Here is a 24,368-nt window from a genome sequence, read left to right on the forward strand (position 1 = left end):
TGAAAAAAAAGAGGTTGAGCCAACAATGAAAAATAATTTTAAATCGATCTTGGAGAACATCTGACTGATGAAATTCATTCTTACGTCAAACTTCGAAAAGAATTTGGGAATGGCTCCAGGAAAATTAGAAGAGTCAGGTAAGATCCTGGGAAAAGACCTGTGGGTTAGGGCCCACTCAAAAGGAAAACATCGTTAAACAATTGATTGAAAGGGGGGATTGCGTCGGTTGAATTAAATGACTTGAATGAGATAATAATCTCAAAATAGGTTGAACGGATCTTGAATGAAAAGACGAGCCTTCTGAGATATCTTGAGCACTCCGGATATGAACTGGGCAAGGTGAATAAATAAGAGAGCCTTGGATAAGAAATTCACATGGGAAGATATGTGAACCAAAAGGAAGAGATATGATCAACATCGAAACTTGAAATTAATCCACCCGAAAAGAATACGAGAATGAATAATGATGAACTTGAAGCTGCGTTAGTATCTTCACGAGGGATCACCGGATCAAAACATTAATTGAAAAGGGTGAAGTGACTTCACATGAATAAATGGATACATGATTAAAATATATGAGTCCTTGAAGAAAAGGGTGGGAGGGTGGGGAAAAACAAAGACAACTTGGGATGAACGAAACAAACACCATTGAGAAAACTTAGAAATGATCTTGCGGATGGGGAGAATGATGGGATCCACTTGAAGCGAAGCACGCCAGTTGGAAAAGAATTAACATGACAACCTCAATGATCAAGAAGTATTAGCACTCCCATAGAAATATGAGAACACCATTTATGAAAGGTATGGATTCAACACTTGACATTGAAGCAACTCGAATACCACAAATAAAACAAAACAAAGGATTTGGCTTGCAGAATAAGCCGAAACAAACATATGATAGAGATTTCGTCCGAAGTTTTCGTGGTGGGGCCCACACAGGCTCGAGTGTACAGCACCATCATGTACAAGGCAGTGCACATGACATACGAAGTGTCCCCGAACCAGCATAGCCAAGGGTTCTTTAAGACACAACGAGACCACTGTAAAAAACGACCGTGGAAAGGCGGACCACTAGACGTGGAACCCCAATCCCATATCATGCATCTGTCGAAAAGATATTCTAGGAGCTACTTGAATTCCCACCTATAAAACTCCCGAAACTTTCTGGTTATGCAATCTGGTGTTGGGGATACAGGGGAAGCAATATATATCTCACCCAAAACTAGCAATTCCTACATCCAAGCTGTATCCATCCGTCAACACATAACCAAGAAACCTTCGGAAATCGTGTACCTCAACCTTCGAAAAGCATCCGTTATACGAGTTATGGCAATACTCCTGAACTCCCGCCCCAGTACTGGGTGACGTCGAGGTTATCTCACCAACATCTGCATAAAAGAAATTTTCGATGTCGACAAAACTCAGGTATTCCAGAACTGCAACGATAAAATTGTGACGACAACACCTCGGAGCTCAACTCCCCGGGTCAAATCCACATAATAGACAATAGGCACCAAGAACAATGTTCTCGTCACAAAACCATCGGAACGATTCCAAGATACCCGCGTGATCCTAAATTTTTTTTAGTGAAATTTGAGGAGAGGAAAGTCAAAACATCTACGTCAGGAGACCTCACCAGAGCGACGAAGGGACTGAGGAGTAAAAATAATCCTACTCTCCGATATATATAATCCTATGACTCAAAACATTTTTGTTATAGACTCAACAACGCCAGCAAACAATCAAGCAGGGGGCTCCTAAGTCGGGGATGGCTATGATTACCAACTTGAAACAGCCACGATGCGGCTATATCTCCCACGTGTCGAAGCACGACTTAGAGGCATAACCGCATTGTGGTTTTTTCGCAAAAAGGGTCATCTTCACACAATCCCATGTAATGAATAAGAATGGGATAAAGAGTTGGCTTACAATCGCCACTTCACACAATGAACATAAATAATCATACATCATTCAGAGTACACACATAGTCCGACTACGGACAAAGCCAAAAGAAAAGAAGATAACCCAACTGCTAGATCCCCGATCGTCCCAACTGGGCTCCACTGCTGATCAACAAGAAACAAAACATAGCAACAACTAAGATCTTCGTTGAGCTCCCATCTGAGCTCGGTTGCATCACCTACACTGGTATCATCGGCACCTGCAACTGTTGTGATAGTATCTGGTGAGTCACGAGGACTCAGCAATCTCAAAACCCGCGAGATCAAGACTATTTAAGCTTATGAGTAGGAAGTGGTAAGTGGTGAGGTTGCAGCAGCGACTAAGCATATATGGTGGCTAACATACGCAAATAAGAGCGAGAAGAGAGCAAATGGAACGGTCGTGAAGCTAGCAATGATCAAGAAGTGATCCTGAACTCCTACTTACGTCAAACATAACTCAGAAACCGTGTTCACTTCCCGGACTCCGCCGAAAAGAGACCATCACAGCTACACACACGGTTGATGCGTTTTAATTCGTATCTGGTGTCAAGTTATCTACAACCGGACATTAACAAATTCCCATCTGCCTATAACCGCAGGCACGGCTTTTGAAAGATTATACCCTGCAGGGGTGTCCCAACTTAGCCCATCACAAGCTCTCGCGATCAATGAAGGAATAGACCTTCTCCCGGGAAGACCCGATCAGACTCGGAATCCTGGTTTACAAGACATTTCGACAATGGTAAAACAAGACCAGCAAAGCCTCCCGCTGTGCCGACAAATCCCGATAGGAGCTGCACATATCTCGTTCTCAGGGCACACCAGATTGTCCAAACTTCCGGCAGGCCAGCCCAGAGTTGCCCCTGGTGGCCACCAGCGGTTGACAGGTTGGACCAACACTCACGGCGAGCACTGGCCCGGGGAGGTAAAATAAAGATGACCCTTGAGTCTGCAGAACCCAAGGGTAAAAGGCTTAGGTAGGCAAATGGTAAAACCAAGGTTGGGCCTTGTTGGAGGAGTTTTATTCAAAGCGAACTGTCAAGGGGGTCCCATAAATCACCCAACCGCGTAAGGAACGCAAAATCCGAGAACATAACACCAGTATGACGGAAACTAGGGCGGCAAGAGTGGAACAAAACACCAGGCAAAAGGCCGAGTCTTCCACCCCTTACAAAATATATAGATGCATTAATAATATAAGAGATATTGTGATATCCCAAAATAATCCTGTCCATCATGGAGCAATCTTCAACTTCACCTGCAACTAACAATGCTATAAGAGGGGCTGAGCAAAGCGGTAACATAGCCAAGCAACGGTTTGCTAGGAGGGGTGAAAAAGGTTAGAGGCTGACATGGCAATATGGGAGGCATGGTAAACAAGTGATAGGTAACGCAGCACAGCGATAGAATGAAGCAACTAGCAAGCAAAGATAGAAGTGATATCAAGGGTAATGGTCATCTTGCCTGAAATCCCGCAAGGAAGAAGAACGAGTCCATGAAGAAGACAAACAGACGTAGTCGAACGAATCCTCACAACTCCGGAACGAAACCGAAGCTAACGAGAGAAGCAAACCGGAAAGAAGCAAACAACACGGTAAACACACAAGCATAGTCATGGCATGATGCACAATCAAGTATGATGCATGTCCGGTTTAATGAGGCATGGCATGGCAATATGCACAAACAACACTACAAGTTAAGTGGACCTCAATATGCAACAATTTGCATATTGACGGAACACCACAACAATTATTTAGTTCTCTCTCGTTTAGGCTAACCAACAATATTAAATGTTGTTAAACATGGCAAGAGGTGAAACATAATTGAACTAACTATTTAGGCAAGTTTAAGTGAGGCCGAAAATAACAAACAACAATTCCGGAAAGTCCCCATGCCATTTAGTAGTTTAATGCAAACACAATTTTAAACATTTTAAATGTTGTTATCATGATGCGGATGACATATGCAAGTTTTAGGCAATTTTTATGAAAACGTTGACATGAACATGTTACGAGGCATTTGTCGCCATGGTAGAAGGAAAAAGGTGCCACGGCGGCGAAACGGAAATGGTACCACGGCAACATTCCGGAAATGATGCCACGACAACATATCCGAAAATGATGCCACGACAACATATCGGTTCCGGTAGCTCACGGAGATACCGGTGCAAAAGGAAGCGAGCGTGAGCGAGTCATGCAAGATGGTGGGGTGATCCCGGCTTCCGGGTTCCCACGGGACGGCGGGATGGAAACGAGTGACAATTCGGACACGGTGCAAAACTCGAGCATCTCATACAACACATGCATACACGGGCGGTCGTCTCGGGGTTATACCTTCAAAGCGTGCATTTCGGAGAGGTACTTGACGAATCCAACATCTTAGGGGCGACGGTAGTGGTTCACGGACGTCGTGGGAAGTAATGGAAGTAGTTGTACACGGCGACGATAGTTGTACACGTTCGTTTCGTAGATGTCCGGGGTCGTCGGTAGAGGTACTTGGAAAACCATGTAGTCGAACTTGGCGCATCCGAAGGGGTACTTGACGAAATCCACCTCGGATGTAGTCGTACACGTGTAGTCGGACTTGCCAAAAATGCACATCGGCTACATACGTGGTACTTGGCGTCCTCTTAGCCTTGACAGTGAAGAAACGGAACGCGGTGGTCGTGGCAAAACAGCAGCGGCTATAGGGCATGGAGGAGGTCAGGAGTGACGGCGGGGTCACCGGGTGGTGCGGGGACGAAGCAGCAGAAATCTGCGGGGAGGGAGAAGGCGGAGGACAGAGGTCCGGCGAGGCAGCAGAGGGATGGCGGCGCACGTGAAGAGCAACGGCAGCAGGGCGCGGTCGAGACGGAGCAGAGGCTAGGCGCTGGCCTTGGCGCCGGCTTCGGCAAGGGGAGCAGAGGCCAACGGCGAGCTGGGGAGCGAGGCACAGAGACCGAAGGGCGCGTCTGCAGCGGAGGGAGGCGGCCATGGCGTAGCCGTGAGCGCATAGCTCGGGTCGCGGGCGAGGAGGAGATGGAGAGATGGGGCGCAGAGGAGGTCCGCCCTGGTCCGCTTCTCCGGCGAGGGCGGAATGCGGGTTCCAGCGCTGGAGGCGCAGGCGTGGCCATGGACGATGGCGAGGAGGGTTGAGGGTGACGCGCTCCTGGACTCGCCGACCGGAGGGGCAACGGGGCATGGTTGCGGGGTGACAGTGGAGAGCTCGGCAGTGGGCCAGCAGCAGGCAGCTGCGGGAGGCCGAGGCCGGCGGAGGTGCGGCGCGATGCGTTTGCGTGGTGGTTGGCTTGAGGGGTCTCGAGGAGAGGGAGACATGGGCGAGGTGGATCGGGAGAGATGCGGCGCGATGGAGGAGACGAGGGAGAGAGATCGAGAGATGGGGATTCGATCGGGGCTGGGGCTGTGGCGCTGTGTGGGAACGAGGAGAGAGAGCGGTCGGGCTAGGGTTAGGAGGGTTAGGTGGGCTGGTTGGGCCGGCTAGGTTGGCCGGGCCTAAGAGGCCGGCTAGGCACTCTTCTCCCTCTCTCTTATATTTTATTTAGCAGAAAACAATTAAAGAGAAGAAAAAGAAAGAGAGGGTTAGGGAAAGATAAAAGCGCAAGGGGATAATTTTCCCGGACTCACAAAAATGAGTTTGATCCAAGAAAAATAGGAATGGCCAAGATTGCAAGATGTAAATTCAAACTCATTTGAATTAAATTCAAATGATTTGAATAGGAAGTGAGGTTTGGGAAGGTGCAAAAATGTTCGGATTTTTGGTGGAGCTCCAGAAAATGACAAAAGAATTATTGGCAAGGTTGGAGACCAAGAATTGCGATAACAATGGCATGGGATATTTTTGCAAGTGGGTTATGGTGATTTCCAAAACAATGGAATATTTTTATTATATCTCCCTAAATATCGGGAGGGTATGTTATAAAGAGAAGTCACCCTTCCCTCGATTTAAATGGATCGAAGATCCATACAATTTATTTAGAAGAGTTATAAAAAATTAAATGGCATGATGGCATGATGACATGATGCAATGCAAAAATAAAAGAGCAAGCACAAAAGAAACACACGGCGAAACTTGAAATAGCTGGAAGTCTTCTGAAGCGTCGGTCTCGGGGCGTCACAGAGAAGTAATGGCGGAAGAGCGCCGTCCTAGGCACCACCCCAGCAAAGCCCTCGCAAAAGTGGGCGAAGCATGCCAGGCACGCCACGACATTCGGCATGAGGTCCAACAAATGGAAGCCAAAGGTGCGCATGATGTCGTTGAAGAAATCAAAAAAAGGGGGGCAGAGCCCACAGTAGAACAAATCAACAAAGAATGCGTACCGGTTTTGGACGCCACTATTGCAATCCGTGGGGAGGGCGCGTGTGGCGGGATGCGCCGGCGTCGCCGCCCCCCGCAAGGGCTTGAACTAGTCCATGAGCTCGAGGGTGTCGACGGACGATGGGGCGAAATAGGCGGCATGCGCCCGCTATCGGTGTCAAAACCGGCGGATCTCGGGTAGGGGGTCCCGATCTGTGCGTCTCAGGCTCATGGTAACATGAAGCAAGGGACACAATGTTTACCCAGGTTCGTGCCCTCTCGATGGAGGTAAAACCCTACTTTATGCTTGATTAATATTGATGATATGAGTAGTACAAGAGTAGATCTACCACGCGATCGTAGAGGCTAAACCCTAGAAGCTAGCCTATGATGATTATGATTGTAATTGTGAGCGGCCTTCTAAGGACCAACCTCTCCGGTTTATATAGACACCAGAGAGGGCTAGGGTTTACATGGAGTCGGTTACAAGGAAGGAAATATAATATCCGGATCGCCAAGCTTGTCTTCCATGCAAAGGAGAGTCCCATCCGGACACGGGACAGAGTCTTGAGTCTTGTATCTTCACGCTCCAATAGTTCGGACGAAGTATGTAGTCCGGCCGTCCGGATACCCCCTAATCCAGGACTCCCTCAGTAGCCCCAGAACCAGGCTTCAATGATGATGAGTCTGGCGCGCAGTCTTGTTTTCGGCATTGCAAGGCGGGTTCCTTCTCCGAATACTCCAAAGTTATTATCAAACACGTAGACCATGTCCGAATCTGCAAAATGGTCTTTACATACCACCGTAGAGAGAATGATATTTCAGCTGACAACTTTTTAGACAACGTCATATGTCATTACGGTCGGGTCATTATTCGAACCGTTTTCCCACAACCAGCCATAGTGCGTATTGTGAGGCGGTTTCCTTGACATGTCTTGTCAAAGAAGAGATCGTGTCCCCTTATCATGGCATTCTCATGTATACGGGTATGGGTAATCCCACTGCGCCATCAATCGTGGCGCTTGGGAAGTAAACGATTCTCAACGGGCAAGTGAGGAGGCGCACCGCTTTCGTCGCCTCTATAAAGGGATAAATCATCCCAATTTTTGCCCATGCCTTCCTCCTCCTTTGCCCATCCTTGCCTCCTCGAGCTCCAGCGCCCTAGTCCAAGTCTTCTCCGCATAGCTGAATATGTCCGGAGCAGGAGGCAAGTGGGTGGCTTCCACCATGAAGGAGAAGCATATCGTGAATCTTCGGGTGGCCGGATACTTGGCCGCAGACATAGTGCACCGGCTACCGGCCTACGGGCAGGTCATTCCGACCCCGGGACCCCATGAGAGGGTCGTGTTTCTCGCCCACTTCATCCGTGGACTGGGATTTCCGCTTCATCCCTTCGTCCGCGGGCTCATGTTCTACTATGGGCTAGATTTCCATGATCTAGCCTCGAACTTCGTCCTCAACATCTCGGCGTTTATCGTCGTATGCGAGGCCTTCCTCCGCATCTAGCCTCACTTTGGCTTGTGGCTACAAATCTTCTACATGAGGCCAAAGATCGTGAGCGGCAAACAAGCGGAGTGCGGAGGGGCCTTGGTGGGCAAGATGCCTAATGTCACCTGGCTTGACGGCTCCTTTGCGGAGACCGTGAAGGGGTGGCAATCGGGGTGGTTCTACATCACCGAGCCACGCGATGCCAACTGGGCGGCGGCCCCCGAATTCTGATCCGGAACCCCCATGCGGCTCACCTCCTGGGAAAAGAAGGGCCTGGCCTGGGGTGAACCTGCGGAGCTGATCGGAATCCAAAACTGCATCAAGAATATGAAGGACAAGAACATCAAGCTTGTCAACGTGATCCAAATCATCCTCGTTCGCCGGATTCTTCCGTGCCAAAGGCGGGTGTTTAATCTATGGGAGTTTGTCCCGACCGAACACCAGACGCTTCGAAAGCTCCATAGCATGAAGCACAAAGACGCCTGGAAGGTGCTATTCAAGGCCTCCGAAGTACCTCCTCCCATATTCGAGGGCCGTGGACTTCATGCCGCACGGCCTCCTCGTGCGATGAGTTTTCTGACTACCACCGGATTCAGTTCAATGTATTCATGGGGGAGTCTTAAGTAATTGTGCATATTTGATCGGGATTATGTGGAGACAGCGGAGCGGATTGACTGTCCGGCTTCGCTGCCTGAAGGTCCAGCCAATGCTCTCCTGACAGAGATGCTGGTTCCGGCGCCCTACAAGGCACCGGAGAAGAAGGCCGAAAAGAAGGCCCCGGGGACCAGGAAGGGTCTCCGGCGTAAATTTGTACCGGAGGCCTCGTCCGAAGACGACGAGGCACACTCCTCCCCCGAAGGGGAAGAAGAAGAAGAAGAGGCCGCCCCATCCGGAGAGGATTGGGGGCCTGAGAAGGCGGAACAGGGGGCCAAGGCAGGCCCCCGGTGCAAGGCCGTCATACCCTCGTCGTCCGACGATGACGAGGCAGATTCCTCCCGCGGAGGCGGGGGGAAACAAGAAGAAGCTCTACCTCTCCACAGTGGGGAGAGAGAAAGAGGAAAGCCGCCCCGGAGGGGGAGGCTGGGACGTCCAAGAAGGGAAAGGCGTCCCTTCCAGACTATTCCACCACCGTTGCCGATAGCGAGGAGGGGTGGCTGCCCAGGGGGAAGCCCCTAGAACGATCGTAAGTATCCGCACTCTATCGTGGTTTTGCTTCATAGTCTCTGTATAACACAGAAACTTGTATACAGTCCGGCTAGGGTCCATCCCGAGGTGTCGTCTTCGGATGGGTCCTTGAGCGATTCAGCGATGAACTCGCTCCCGATGGCCACACTCCTCAGCCTGCGGATGATACAGAGGTGTTGTCCCAAAGGCTCCCCGAGCGAGGGGAGGTGACTCTGGAGGCACCCCAAGGCGGAATTCCAGACATCGGACACGCGGGGTTCAAGATCCCCGTGGATCGTGTTGATGAGAGCTATAGTAAACCGGGCTCTCAGCCGAATACTGTTCCGGAACCTCCAGTGGTTCCAGACTCAGGCAGGAAGCCCCTCGTTAGGGAGGGCGAGCCGTCTGTGCCGAGGACTTCCGCTATGGCCGAGGCATCGGATTGTCTGTTGGAAGCGCTTCGCGGCGCTTCCATGGATGAAGAGCACCGTACTCTTATGAGTGCGGTGATTCAGAAGGTTTTGTCCGCCAAGATCGGACTAACCGAAGCTTGCACCAGCCTCCTGACAGGCTTTGAGGTAAGTAATAAAAATGTGTGAAATTACCACCCGATAGGTAGTAGCCCCTGATACTCTATTTGGTCGGAAAGACAAACCAAACGGAGGGTCAATTTTAATTCGTAGGAGTCTAACAATAAGTTTGAATGTGAATAAGCAGGCTGTGCTGCTTGCTGCTGCTGTCCACACGGCCGAGATCGCCGGACTAAAATGTGACCTGGAGCAGGCGCAGGGAGAGCTCGACCTCACGAGGAGGCAGCTCGAAGAGAACAAAGGTGAGTGATTCCCCGCTCTCATATAATGAAGGATAGATAAAATTGATTATTCTAACGACGAAGCGTCGTGATTTTGTGACAGGGGCTGAGGGAGTTCCGGACTAGGGGGTGTCCGGATAGCCGAACTATCATCATCGGCCGGACTCCAAGACTATGAAGATACAAGATTGAAGACTTCGTCCCGTGTCCGGATGGGATTTTCCTTGGCGTGGAAGGCAAGCTTGGCGATACGGATATGTAGATCTCCTACCTTTGTAACCGACTCTGTGTAACCCTAGCCCTCTCCGGTGTCTATATAAACCGGATGGCTGTAGTCCATAGGACGAACAACAATCATACCATAGGCTAGCTTCTAGGGTTTAGCCTCCTTGATCTCGTGGTAGATCTACTCTTGTAACGCACATCATCAATATTAATCAAGAAGGACGTAGGGTTTTACCTCCATCAAGAGGGCCCGAACCTGGGTAAAAACATCATGTCCCTCGTCTCCTGTTACCATCCGCCTAGACGCACAGTTCGGGACCCCCTACCCGAGATCCGCCGGTTTTGACACCGACATTGGTGCTTTCATTGAGAGTTCCTCTGTGTCGTCACCGATAGGCTCGATGTCTTCTTCGATCATCATCAACGATGTAGTCCAGGGTGAGACCTTCCTCCCCGGACAGATATTCCGATTCGGCGGCTTTGCACTGCGGGCCAATTCGCTTGGCCAACTGGAGCAGATCGAAAGCTACGCTCCTGGCCGTCAGGTCAGATTTGGAAGTTTGAACTTCATGGCTGACATCCGCGGGCACTTGATCTTCGACGGATTCGAGCCACAGCCGAGCGTGCCGCACTGTCACATCGGGCATGATTTAGCTCTGCCGTCGGACAGTACCCTGGAGGCCGTACTCGAAACCGCTCCGATCTCCAATTCGGAGCCAGCTCCACAGATCGAGGATGGATGCCTAGACACCGCCTCGGGGGCTGCAACCTCTACGGCGATAGAGACGAACACTGACTTTGTCCCTCATAAAGCTCATGACTCCAAGGTGCCGGACTCCTCGCCGGACTCCGAACCTCCCGCACCCGCCCTGATCGAATCTGATTGGGCGCCGATCATGGAGTTCACCGCAGCGGACGTCTTCCAACACTCACCTTTCAGCGACATCTTGAGTTTGCTAAAATATCTCTCGTTATCAGGAGAGCCCTGGCCGGACTGCGGTCAGGACGGTTGGGATGCGGACGATGAAGAAATTCAAAGCCCACCCACCACCCACTTGCTAGCCGCTGTCGATGATTTAACCGACATGCTAGACTACGACTCCGAGGACATCGACGGTATGGACGACGACGCCGGAGACGACCAAGAACCAGCGCCACTGGGCACTGGACAACCACCTCATCGTATGACATATACATGGTGGATATCCCAAAAGATGGGAATGGCGAAGGAAAAGAGGAGGATGACCCCTCCAAAAAGCAGCCCAAGCGCCGGCGTCAGCGGCGCCGCTCTAAATCCCGCCACAGCAAGAATGAAGACTCCGGCACCGGAGACAATAATACACCGGACAGTGTCGAAGACAACCCGCTCTAGCAAGATGCAGCGCAGGAGGACGGAGACGCCAGCCCTTATGAAGGAGCGGCAGGGGAGGAGGCAGAGGATTATACGCCTCCCTCCGGAGACGAAGCGAGCCTCAACCATGACGAATTCGTCGTGCCTGAGGATCCCGTCAAACAAGAGCGTTTTAGACACAGGCTTATGGCCACGGCGAACAGCCTCAAGAAAAAGCAGCAACAGCTTAGAGCTGATCAGGATCTGCTAGCCGATAGATGGACTGAAGTCCTCGCAGCAGAAGAGCATGAGCTCGAACGCCCCTCCAAAAGCTACCCTAAACGCAAGCTGCTCCCCCGATTAGAGGAGGAGGCTTACGAACCCGCATCACCAGGAGACAATACGGCTGACCGACCACCCCGTGGTCGCGACAGAGTGGCCTCTAGGCCCTTCACCAGACCCGTACCCCGGCATCGCTCGAAAAGCACACGGCCACAGGGGAACACTCCGGACTTGCGAGATATATTGGAGGATAAGGTAAGACAATCAAGATCGATCTATGGATCGCGTGGGCGTCCCACGATATGTGACAACAATCGTCGCTCCGGACACAGTAAGTCCGGCCGGGACGAACAAAATAGACCAAGCTCCGTTGAGCTCCATCGTGATATCGCCCAGTACAGAGGCGCCGCACACCCACTATGCTTCACAGATGAAGAAATGGATCATCAAATCCCCGAAGGGTTTAAACCCTTCAATATTGAATCCTACGATGGCACAACAGACCCCGCGGTTTGGATTGAACACTATCTCCTTCACATCCACATGGCCCGCGGTGACGATCTTCACGCCATCAAATATCTCTCCCTCAAGCTTAAAGGACCAGCCCGGCATTGGCTCAACAGCTTGCCAGCAGAGTCAATTGGGAGTTGGGGGGACCTGGAAGCCGCATTCCTCGATAACTTCCAGGGCACTTATGTGCGACCACCAGACGTTGATGACCTAAGCCACATAATTCAGCAGCCAGACGAATCGGCCAGGCAATTCTGGACACGGTTCTTAACCAAGAAAAACCAAATCATCGACTGTCCGGATGCGGAGGCCCTCGCGGCCTTCAAGCATAACATCCGCGACGAGTGGCTTGCCCGGCACCTGAGACAGGAAAAGCCGAAATCCATGGCAGCCCTCACATCACTCATGACCCGCTTCTGCGCGGGTGAGGACAGCTGGCTAGCACGCAGCAACAACCTCAGCAAAAATTCTGGCAGTCCGGACTTCAAGGACCGAAATGGCAGGCCGCGTCGCAACAAAAACAAATGCCGCATTAACGGCGATCATATTGAGGATACGGCAGTCAATGCCGGATTCAGAGGCTCTAAACCCGGTCAGCGGAAAAAGCCATTCAAAAGAACTACTCCGGGTCCGTCCAATTTGGACCGAATACTCAACCGCTTGTGCCAGATACACGGCACCCCCGAAAAGCCAGCTAACCACACCAACAGGGACTGTTGGGTATTCAAGCAAGCAGGCAAGTTAATTGCCGAAAAGAATGACAAAGGGGCTACATAGAGATGATGAGGAGGAGACCCAACCGCCGAACAATGGAGGACATAAGGGTTTCCCCCCACAGGTGCGGACGGTGAACATGATATACGCAACGCACATACCCAAAAGGGAGCGGAAGCATGCACTCAGGGATGTCTACGCGATGGGGCCAGTTGCCCCGAAGTTCAATCCATGGTCCTCCTGCCCGATCACTTTTGACCGAAGGGACCACCCCACCAGCATCCGCCACGGCGGATTCGCCGCACTGGTCTTAGACCCAATCGTCGATGGATTTCACCTAACCAGAGTCCTGATGGACGGCGACAGCAGCCTGAACCTACTTTACCAGGATATAGTGCGCAAAATGGGCATAGACCCCTCAAGGATTAAACCTACCAAAACGACCTTCAAAGGTGTCATACCAGGTGTAGAAGCCAATTGTACACGCTCAATTACACTGGAAGTGGTCTTCGGATCACCGGATAACTTCCGAAGCGAGGAGTTAATCTTCGACATAGTCCCGTTCCGCAGCGGCTATCATGCCTTGCTCGGACGTACTGCGTTTGCAAAGTTCAACGCGGTGCCGCACTACGCATACCTCAAGCTCAAGATGCCAGGCCCTCGAGGAGTCATCACGGTCAACGGAAACACTGAACGTTCTCTCCGCACGGAGGAACATACAGCAGCTCTCGCGGCAGAAGCGCAATGCAACCTCTTGAGGCAATTCTCGAGTCCGGCCTTTAAGCGGCCGGACACAGCTAAGCGCGCCTGGAGTAACTTACAACAAGACCACCTAGCACGTTCCGAGCACGCGTAGCAGTGCGGCCCCAACCCCAGCTCCTGCGAAATGTTAAAGCAGATCCTTCGTGTACACCATTACGCTCTGAAGATACCATGAGCATGGGGAGAGGGGCACGACCACGATAAACCCAGACTATGGCTCAACCGCACCAGGGGCTCTCAACTGTGTCGTTCTTTTTTCTTTTCTTTTTTACCTTTTATTTTTTACATACAGGACTCCGTTTGTCAGAGGCCCTGTCCGGTAGCTGATCTGCCGAACTCACGATGCAACAGCCAGGGAAGGATAAAGGCTACAACGAATATACAGGTGGTCTCCGTTACGAGCATTTTTATACACCAATCTGCAGCCTACCCCTGGAGGGGGACATGTTTAGCAGTCCCATACCTTGCTTATCGCACTATTTGTATCATTCTGCATTCGTAGCAGCACTTATTGAATAAAACAATGCAACACCTTTTTGCTTATAGTTGCATGTCCTTTTCATACATATGTTCATTCACGGCATATTGCATCCGTACACTTTGGTACGGCTAATACACACCAGGGGCTTATGTTCCCCATGTCATGGTGTGACGAGTCTGAACACTTTCACAAGTGCGGCACCCCGAACTTATAGCACTATATGCATCTGCTCCGAATCATGTCTTGGGTCAATAGTTGGGTTTGCCCGGCTCCCATGTTTTGGTACCTTACGTTCCGTTATATCGGCTAAGGTAGCACTGGCAGAACCACTGCGATTGCGCCCCAGTTGAGCTGGGTTAACGCCTCAGTGGAGAAAGCTAAAACTGACCGTCATGATGAGGCGAGAGCCGGTCGCTGTTCGAGAGGTTTCTTGCGAGTCCTTAAAGACTTATGCCGCTTAGAGTGAGGAGCCGGATACTGTCCGGCCAAGGCGTGGATAGCGCCCCAAATTCGGCCTTCCGAAGACTAGGGGCTTCGCCGAAATTTAAAATTATAGAATTCTATGGCTAAGTGAGAGTGTTCAAGCATTATAAGTCCAGTTGCCTTGTTCGCTGTGTCGAGCGCCTCCCTAGATGGACCCAAAAATGGGAACAAGAGCGCTCGAGTTTATCCCGAACACCCCAGCACTCCTGGCATGGGGGCTGAAGCCGATGACTAGCCATCTCTCGGATTTGATAAACAACCGCACAGAAGGTAATATTTTAAATTAACAAGCGTTGCTTAGCGCATATGAACCAAGTTTTCAGCGCACAGGATAACAAAATGCGAGTCTACTCAAATATTACATCTTTGGAGCACTCACCCGCAATAGTGCGGGCGCCCTTCAGCACACTCTTATAATACATCTCGGGCGTGCGATGCTCCTTGCCCTCTGGTGGGGGGTCCATCACAAGCTTCTGGGCATCCATATTGCCCCAGTGCACCTTTGCACAGGCAAGGGCCCGACGGGCACCCTCAATACAGGCGGAGTGCTTGATAACTTCAACCCACGGGCACGCATCCACCAGCCGCCACACCAGGCCGAAGTAGCTCCCAGGCATAGCCTCCTTAGGCCACAGCCGAACTATGAGGCCCTTCATGGCCTGTTCGGCCGCCTTGTGGAGCTCGACCAACTGCTTCAGCTGGTCGCTAAGGGGCACCGGATGTCCGGCTTCAGCATACTGAGACCAGAAGACCTTCTCCGTCGAGCTCCCCTCCTCGGCCCGGTAGAATGCGGCAGCATCGGACATGCTGCTAGGAAGATCTGCGAACGCTCCTGGAGAGCTCCGAATTCGGGTAAGCAACAGGTAATTAACACTCACATGCTTACTTTGCATGAAAAATGCCTTACCCGCTGCTATTTTCTTCACCGCCTCAATCTCTTGGAGGGCCTTGTAGGCTTCGGCCTTAGCGGCTTTGGCACTCTCAAGAGCCGTTGCAAGCTCAGACTCTCGAGTCTTCGACTCACGCTCCAAGCTCTCATGTTTTTTCATGAGATCCTGGAGCTCTTGCTGTACCTCCGCCACCCGCGCCTCCTGCCTCTCTCGCTCGGGGCGCTCCGCGGCCGCATTGCGTTCGGCCGCGGCCACCGCCTCCTTCAGGGTCGCCACCTCGTTAGTGGCCCCTGCAATACCCAAGTTATCCTTGTCATTTTTCTTGCAACCAAATCCTTTTCTGTAAGATACAATTTTCATAAGGTATTACTCACCTTCTTTTTCCTCGAGCTGCTTCTTGGCACGGCCGAGCTCGTTCTCGGACCTCTCGAGGTTTTCCTTCAACGTATTGACCTCCGCAGTCAGTGCGGCAGAGGTCAGCAGCACAGCCTGCAATCCCATATTGACATATTTTCATGACTCCTGCGTTTATCTTTCTAAGGATCCTCAGTCCGGCTTTTCTTTCCGAACAACGAACCGAGCATCAGGGGCTACTGTCTATGCGGTACCATTTTACATATATTGAAATTCTTACCTCAAAGCCTGTTAGAAGGCTGCTGCAGGCTTCGGTGAGCCCGCTCTTGGCGAGCTGAACCTTCTGAATCACCGCACTCATAACAGTGCGGTGTTCCTCTTTGATGGAGGCGCCGTTGAGCGTCTCCAGCAAATTGTCCGGCACCTCCAGTTGGACGGAGGCAGCCGGCGTCGCGGTCTTGCCCTTCTTACGAAGGGGTCGCCCGCGGGACTCCGGAGCCACTTTGGCCTCCAGGGCTGAGTCCGGTGCAAAGTTCGGGAGGTTGTCTTGCGACACCTCCGGGGCCTCCTCCGCTTGGTAGGTCCCTTCCTGGGACCCCACCTCGGCGTCGTCCGCGGCACGGGGGGTGGAGGCAGTCGGAAGGGAATCCATATCCGACGCACCCAAGGACCCGCTCGACGAAACGGGAAGATCATCCTTGGGCGGACTGCAGGGTTGTATGCGGCATTAGAAAAGACATTATGTGGCGAAAAGAAAAAACATTAAAGTTATTCGGGAGTCCGGATACTTACGATCTCGCCAGGGGCTTGGCCCTTGGAGGCCAGTCCTCGTCGTCGTCACTGGCGTTGGCGGAGCGGTCCGGGGGAAGAGTTTTTCCCTTCTTGGACCCTTCGGCCTCCCTTGTTGGGGAGGCCTTCCTTTTCTTCCCTCCCCCCGTTGGGGGAGAGGCTTTCTTCTCCTCCTCACCTTGGTGGGAGGAGTCGGCCTCGGATTCATCATCCGATAGCACCTGAAAACGGGAACTCTTCCGAGTCCCCATGGCCTTCTTCTTGGCCTTCTTCTCCGGCACCACGTGGGGTGCCTGAGCCAGCAGCCCTGTTAGGCGGGCGTCAGCTGGGTCCTCTGGCAATGGGGACGGACAGATAGCCTGTGCGGCCTTCTTCAGCCAGTCCTGTCAAAGGAAAGGGAGTTTAGATCCCGCATAGAGTCAAATTATGGAAAACAAGCGTCCCTTAAAGGACAAAATAACTTACTTCATCAGCTGGACGCTCCAAGCTGAATCTGCGATCTTCGGTAGCGGATGTGGGAGCCTTGGCGCCCTTGAACAGCACCTTCCAGACCTCTTCGTACGTAGTGTCGAAGAGCCCATTCAAAGTCTGGTGCTGCGCCGGATCGAACTCCCACATATTGAAGCCCCGTCGTTGGCACGAGAGAATCTGGCGGATGAGCATGACCTGGACTACGTTGACAAGCTTGAGCTTCTTGTCCACTATCTTTTGGACGCAGGCTTGGAGTCCGGTCAGCTCCTCCGAATCACCCCAAATCCGGCCGCTCTCTTTCCAGGAGGTGAGCCATGTGGGGATGCCGGATCTGAATTCGGGGGCCGCTACCCATTCGGGGTCACGCGTCTCGGTGATGTAGAACCACCCCGATTGCCACCCCTTGATGGTTTCCACGAAAGTGCCTTCCAGCCACGTAACGTGGGACATCCTGCCCACCATGGCGCCTCCGCACTCCGCTTGGATGCCCTTCACAACCTTCGGCTTGACACTGAAGGTCTTGAGCCACAAGCCGAAGTGGGGCTGGATGCAGAGGAAGGCCTCGCACACGACGATAAACGCCGAGATGTTGAGGATGAAATTCGGGGCCAGATCATGGAAATCCAGGCCATAGTAGAACATGACCCCCGGACAAAGGGATGGAGCGGGAAGCCCAGTCCGTGGAGGAAATGGGGAAGGAATACTACCCTCTCATGGGGCTTGGGGGTGGGGATGAGATCTCCCTCGATGGGGAGCCGGTGCGCGATGTTGCTGCACAAGTATCCGACGTTGCGCAGCTTCTGGATCTGCCCCTCCGTGACGGAGGAGGCCATCCACTTGCCTCCTGTTCCGGACATAGTTGGAGAAGGTTGAGGTGAGATGTGCGGGCTTGGGCGCTGGAGCTCGAGTTCGCAGAGATGGATAAGCCAAGGAGGAAGAAGGTGCAGGTAAAAAGGTTGGATCTTTATCCCCTTATATGGGCGGACGTAAACATGCGTCCCCACCGGCCTGATAAAACTCGCTTATCCCCCAAGCGCCACAATCAATGGTGCGGTTGGGTTACCCACGTCCGTATTGATGGGAATCCCGGAATAAGGGGAATATGATCTCTGCTTCGACAAGATGTGCCAAGGAAACCGCCTCGCTAAACGCGCTGAGGTGGAACAATAAAAACAATTCGAGTAAAGGCTTGGAAGTGGTGTGATGTCACGCCACAGAATACGTCAGCAGATTGATCTTGTGTAATATTATTCTCTCTACGGTGGTATGTGGAATTTAATTTTGCAGAGCCGGACACTATCCTGGTGTTCACAATCTTCTATAAATTATTCGGAGGAGGAACCCGCCTTGCAATGCCGAAGACAATATGCGCGCCGGACTCGTCGTCATTGAAGCCTCGTTCAGGGGCTACTGAGGGAGTTCCGGACTAGGGGGTGTCCGGATAGCCGAACTATCATCATCGGCCGGACTCCAAGACTATGAAGATACAAGATTGAAGACTTCGTCCCGTGTCGGGATGGGACTTTCCTTGGCGTGGAAGGCAAGCTTGGCGATACGGATATGTAGATCTCCTACCTTTGTAACCGACTCTATGTAACCCTAGCCCTCTCCGGTGTCTATATAAACCGGATGGCTGTAGTCCATAGGACGAACAACAATCATACCATAGGCTAGCTTCTAGGGTTTAGCCTCCTTGATCTTGTGGTAGATCTACTCTTGTAACCCACATCATCAATATTAATCAAGCAGGACGTAGGGTTTTACCTCCATCAAGAGGGCCCGAACCTAGGTAAAAGCACCGTGTCCCTCATCTCCTGTTACCATCCGCCTAGACACACAGTTCGGGACCCCCTACCCGAGATCCGCCGGTTTTGACACCAACAGGGGCCACCACCGAAGTGGCGTCTCTGAAGAAAGCGTTGTCTGAGGCCGAAGACAAGGCGGCCATGGAATGCAAGGAGCGCGAAAAACAAGATGCTAGAGTGGGCGAGGTATAGCAAGAGCTACAGGATCTCGGCAAGAAGTTCGAGTCTGTGGAGCATGAGCTTGAGGTGAAAGAGGCCGAGCTTTCGAAGGCCCTTGCTAGTATAAAAGACGCCAAGGCCGAAGCCGAGAAGGCACAACAGGAAACCCAGGAGGCCAAAAAGATAGCGGCGGGTAAGAAATTCTTTATGCAAAGCAAGCATGTGGAGGAGGTGTTTCTTTTACTTACCCGAATTCGGAGCTCTCCAGGGGCATTCGCAGATCTGCCACGCAGCATATCAGATGCCGCGGAGTTCTACCGTGCCGAGGACGAGAGCGCAACGGAGAAGATGTTCTGGTCCTAGTATGCTGGGGCCGAACATCCAATGCCTCTGATTGACCAACTGAAGCAGTTGGTTGAACTCCACAGGGCGGCCAAAGTGGCTATGAAGGATTTCATAGTCCGGATGTGGTCTGGTGAGCCCTTGCCCACTAGCTACTTCGGCCTGATCAAGCGGATGGTGAATGCCTGTCCACGGCTTGAAGTGATCAAATGATCCGTTTGCATTGAGGGTGCCCTCCAGGCCTTTGCCCGTGCGAAGGTGCATTGGGGCAAGCTGGATGCGGAGAAGCTGGTGAAGGACGGGCTGCCGGAGGGCAAGGCACATCGCTGTCCCGAGAGATATTATGAAGGCGTTATGAAGGGTGCTCGTCTCGTGCCCGATGAATGTACCAAGGACACAATTTTAGAATGAATTCACTTCTGTCATGTTTGTAATATAAGGACGAAGTTACTTGCGCTATGTAGCGCTTTTGATTTAAAATATTACCTTCTGTGCGGCTGTTTATAAAATTCTGAAAGTAGGCCAGTCGTCGGCTTCCGCCCCCACGTAACTAGTACTGGGGTGTTCGTGGAAAACCCAGACACTCTTTATCGAAATGTTTGGTCCCTAAAGGAGGTGTCTAGCGCAGCGAACAAGGCAATCGGACTATGTGCCTCTATAACCTTCACTTAGCCGTAGAAGTCTACAATTTTAAATTTCGGCGAAGCCCCTAGAATTCGGAAGGCCGAACTGGGGCTCTATATACGCCTAAATCGGATGAGGCCGATTCCTCGCCTAAAGCGGAAAAAATCTTTAAGGATTTTGAGACCTCTCGAACAACGACCAGCTCTCGCCACATCATGCCGGTCAGTTTTCGGCTTTCTCTACTGAGGTGCTCGTCCGGAAGAACCGAGACACAATAGCAGTAGTTCTCCCTGCGCTACCTTAGCCGATATAACGGAACGTAAGGTAGCAAAACAAGGGAGCCGGGCTAACCCAACTGTGGACCCAAGACATGATTCAGAGCTGATGCATATAGTGCTATAAGTTCGGGGTGCCCGCACTGTTGAAAGTGTTTGGACTTTGCTTGCCGTATTGCGGGGCGCCATAAGAAGCCCCTGGCAAAATGAACATACCAAAGTGTACGGATGCAATAGTAAATAAACATTTATAGAAAAAATGTGCATATAGGAATAATAAGCTGACGCTATATATGATCTCCCATTGATGAATAATACATTTAAGCGTATGTTTACAATGGGTGTGTTTAAGCAGAAGTAAATATGACTATTTAACATGTCCTATCCAAGGGCAGGCTGCATGTAGGTATATAAAACAGGTATAACGATCGTGAAGAGATTCCACCTGGGTATTTCCTTTTATGCGCAAAGCCCGTTACCTCCTTGGTTTTCTCTCCTATGTAAGTCCGACAATCCGGATCTTCTGAAGAGGCTGCCCTAAAGCAATGTCCTAAAAGATAAAAAAGGAGGGTTACGAAGGTATGTTGCGGTGATACCGCACTGTTGACTGAGTCACTGTTGAGCCTCCGCCTGTGCCCATGGTCTTTTGACTGTGAAATTTTGTACGGGTGGCACGAATGCTCCTTTGGTGGGGCTTGAGCAGAGGCCGGACTGCTAGTCGCGCTCTTGGTGTGCCTGGTGATCCTGTCGCGGGGTGCTCCGGACTCGCTTGACGGTGCTCGAGGTTGTCGTTGCCGGATTGGTGGTTTGTCGGAGGAGGCCGCATTGTACTTCTGCTGCGAGGGCTGCAGTATGCTCTTCTATACGGAGAGATATTTCCGTTGACTGTTATGACCCCGTGCGGTCCTGGAATCTTGAGCTTGAGGTATGCATAGTGTGGTACCGCATTGAATCTAGCGAATGTTGTTCGTCCGAGCAGTGCGTGGTAACCACTACGAAAAGGGACGATATCAAAGATTAACTCTTCGCTTCGGAAGTTATCCGGAGATCCAAAGACCACTTCCAATGTTATAGAGCCCGTACAACGGGCCTCTACTCCAGGAATTACACCTTTAAAGGTGGTTTTGGTGGGCCTGATCCTTGAAGGGTCGATGCCCATTTTGTGCACTGTGTCTAGATAAAGCAGGTTCAGGCTGCTGCCTCCGTTCATAAGGACTCGTGTGAGGTGAAATCCGTCTATGATTGGGTCTAGAACCAATGCAGCCGAAGCGCCATGACAGATGCTGGTAGGGTGATCCCTACAATCAAAGGTGATCGGACAGGCTGACCATGGGTTGAATTTTGGGGCGACTGGCTCCATCACGAAGACGTCCCGTGTTGCTTGCTTCCGTTCCCTTTTGGGGATGTGGGTAGCATAGATAATGTTGACCATTTTCACCTGGGGGGGAAATTTCTTCTGTCCCCCTATGTTCGGATGCCGGGGCTCTTCGTCATCGTTGCTGTGCATCCCCTTGTCATTGTTTTCAGCGTTTATTTTACCGGCCTCTTGAACACCCAACAGTCTCTATTAGTGTGGTTGGCTGGCTTGTCTGGGGTGCCATGAATTTGGCACGGGCGCTCTAGTATGCGGTCCAGACTGGACGGTCCCTGATTGTTTCGTTTGAACGGTTTATTCCACTGACCGGATTTGGATCCGCTGAATCCGGCGTTGACTGTCGTGTCTTCGGTGTTGTCGCTGTTGCTCCGTCGCTTGTGTCTATTGTGCCGTGGCTTGCCATTATTGTCACGGACGTCTGAAGTGCCAGAATGTGGCGTAGTGCTGCTGCGAGCCAACCAGCTGTCCTCGCCCGTGCAAAAGCGGGTCATTACTGTCGTGAGAGCTGCCATGGACTTGGATTTCTCCTGGCCGAGGTGTCGGGCAAGCCACTCGTCATGGATATTATGCTTAAAGGCCGCCAGGGCTTCAGCGTCCGGACAGTCAACTATTTGTTTCTTTTTAGTTAGGAACCGAGTTCAGAATTTCCTGGCTGATTCTTCGGGCTGTTGAGTAATGTGGCTCAAGTCATCAGCGTCCAGTGGTCGCACATATGTGCCTTCGAAGTTGTCGAGGAATGCGTCTTCCAGGTTTTCCCAACTGCCAATGGAATTTGCGGGCAGGCTATTTAGCTAGTGCCGGGCGGGTCCTTTGAGCTTAAGGGTAAGATACTTGATGGCGTGTAGATCGTCTTCGCGGGCCATGTGAATGTGGAGAAGGAAGTCTTCAATCCATACTGCGGGGTCTGTTGTGCCATCGTATGATTTGATGTTTACGGGTTTGAACTCTTCTGGGAATTCATGATTCATCACTTCATCGGTCAAGCCGAGGGGGTGTGCGGCGCCTCTTTGCCGGGCTAAGTCGCGACGCAGTCCGACTAAGTCTGGTTGATTGTGTTCGGCCCGGCCAGATTTACTGTTGATGTATCCGGTATGACGGTCATCATCATGTGCTGCAGCGTGCCCCCGTGATCCATAGATCGATCTTGGTTGTCCTGCGTTGTTTTCCAATCTGTCTCACAGGTCCTGAGTATTGCCCCGGGCCGTAGTAAACTCGCGCGGGGGTGCGGGCTGGTATTCGGGCTGATATGCCGTTTTATCCCGGCCACGAGATGGCCGGTCAGCCGTGTGGCGCTCGAGTCCATATTCCTCGGCTGCCAGGACTTCTGTCCATCTGTCTGTGAGCAGGTCTTGATCAGCTTGAAGCTATTGCTGCTTCTTCTTCAGGCTCCTCACAGTGGCAATAAGCCGACGCTTTAAGCGCTCCTGCTCCACGGGGTCCTCAGGCACGCCGAACTCGTCGTCGCCGAGGCTAATCTCGTCTTCGGAGGGGGGCATGTAGTTGTCCTCCTCCGGGTACCCGTCCGTCGCCTGTTCATCTGGGCTGTCCTGCCCATCTTCCTGCTCGGCCTGCTCGAAGGCGGTCTGATCGGGGTTGTATTCATCTTTGGCACCGTCCGGATTGTTTTCGTCTCCGGTGTCGGTATTGCTGTGGCGGGGCTTGGTGCGGCGCTGGCGATGCCCATGCTTTGCTTTCTTCTTGGAGGGGTTATCCTCCATTGCCTCATCACCATTGGTTTCTTTCGGAGTGTCCACCATATATGTGTCATATGAAGAGGTGGCTGTCCACCGCCCCGTGGGTGGTGGTTCCTGTTTTTCTCCTACATCGTCGTCCAAACCGTCGATGTCTTCAAAGTCGAAGTCTAGCACGTCGTTCAAATCATCGACCGTGGCTATGAAGTGGGTGGTGGGTGGGCAACGAATTCCTTCGTTGCTAGCTTCCCCCTCGAGTCGAACATAGTTCGGCCGAGATCCTCCCGACAAAGAGAGAGACCTTAATGAATTTAGCATGTCGCTAAAGGGCGAGTGCTGGAAGATATCCGCAGCGGTAAACTCCATTACCTGAGCCAAACCAAGCTCGGCGGGCTCGGAAGCGCACGGACTGGAACCTACAACCGGATACGAGTCCGGGGGTCCGGAATCATAGGCGTCCCCAGGGGTGAGGCCTGGGTTCGGCTCTACCGCTGATGAGTGTGTGGCCTGCGGGGTAGGGTCCATCCACCCGTCCTTGGGCCACGTAGTCTACTCCGGATTTAGGTCCGCGGCTACTGCAGGGGTGATATCCCGAGCACTGTCTGACATCAGGTCTAGGCCGTGATCATTGTGACTGTCCGGCGCTCCTAGCACAGGCCAGATTCCGTCGAAGATCAAGTCTCCGCGGACATCGGCCGTGTAGTTCAGGTTTCCATACCTGGCCTGGTGGCCAGGGGCGTAGCTGTCGATCTGCTCCTGATGGCCAAGTGAATTGGCCCGCAGTGCGAAGACGCCGAACACGAAGATCTGTCCGGGGAGAAAAGTCTCGCCCTGGACCGTGTTGTTGACGATTGAAGGCGCCATCAAGCCTCGCAGTGATGCCATAGAGGAACTCTCAATGAAAGCACCAATGTCGGTGTCAAAACCGGCGGATCTCGGGTAGGGGGTCCCGATCTGTGCGTCTCAGGCTCATGGTAACAGGAAGCAAGGGACACAATGTTTACCCAGGTTCCGGCCCTCTCGATGGAGGTAAAACCCTACTTCCTACTTGATTAATATTGATGATATGAGTAGTACAAGAGTAGTCTACCACGAGAATGTAGAGGC

The sequence above is a fragment of the Triticum dicoccoides genome, chromosome 7B (genome assembly GCF_002162155.2).
Source record: "Triticum dicoccoides isolate Atlit2015 ecotype Zavitan chromosome 7B, WEW_v2.0, whole genome shotgun sequence".
Taxonomy (NCBI): Eukaryota; Viridiplantae; Streptophyta; class Magnoliopsida; order Poales; family Poaceae; genus Triticum; species Triticum dicoccoides.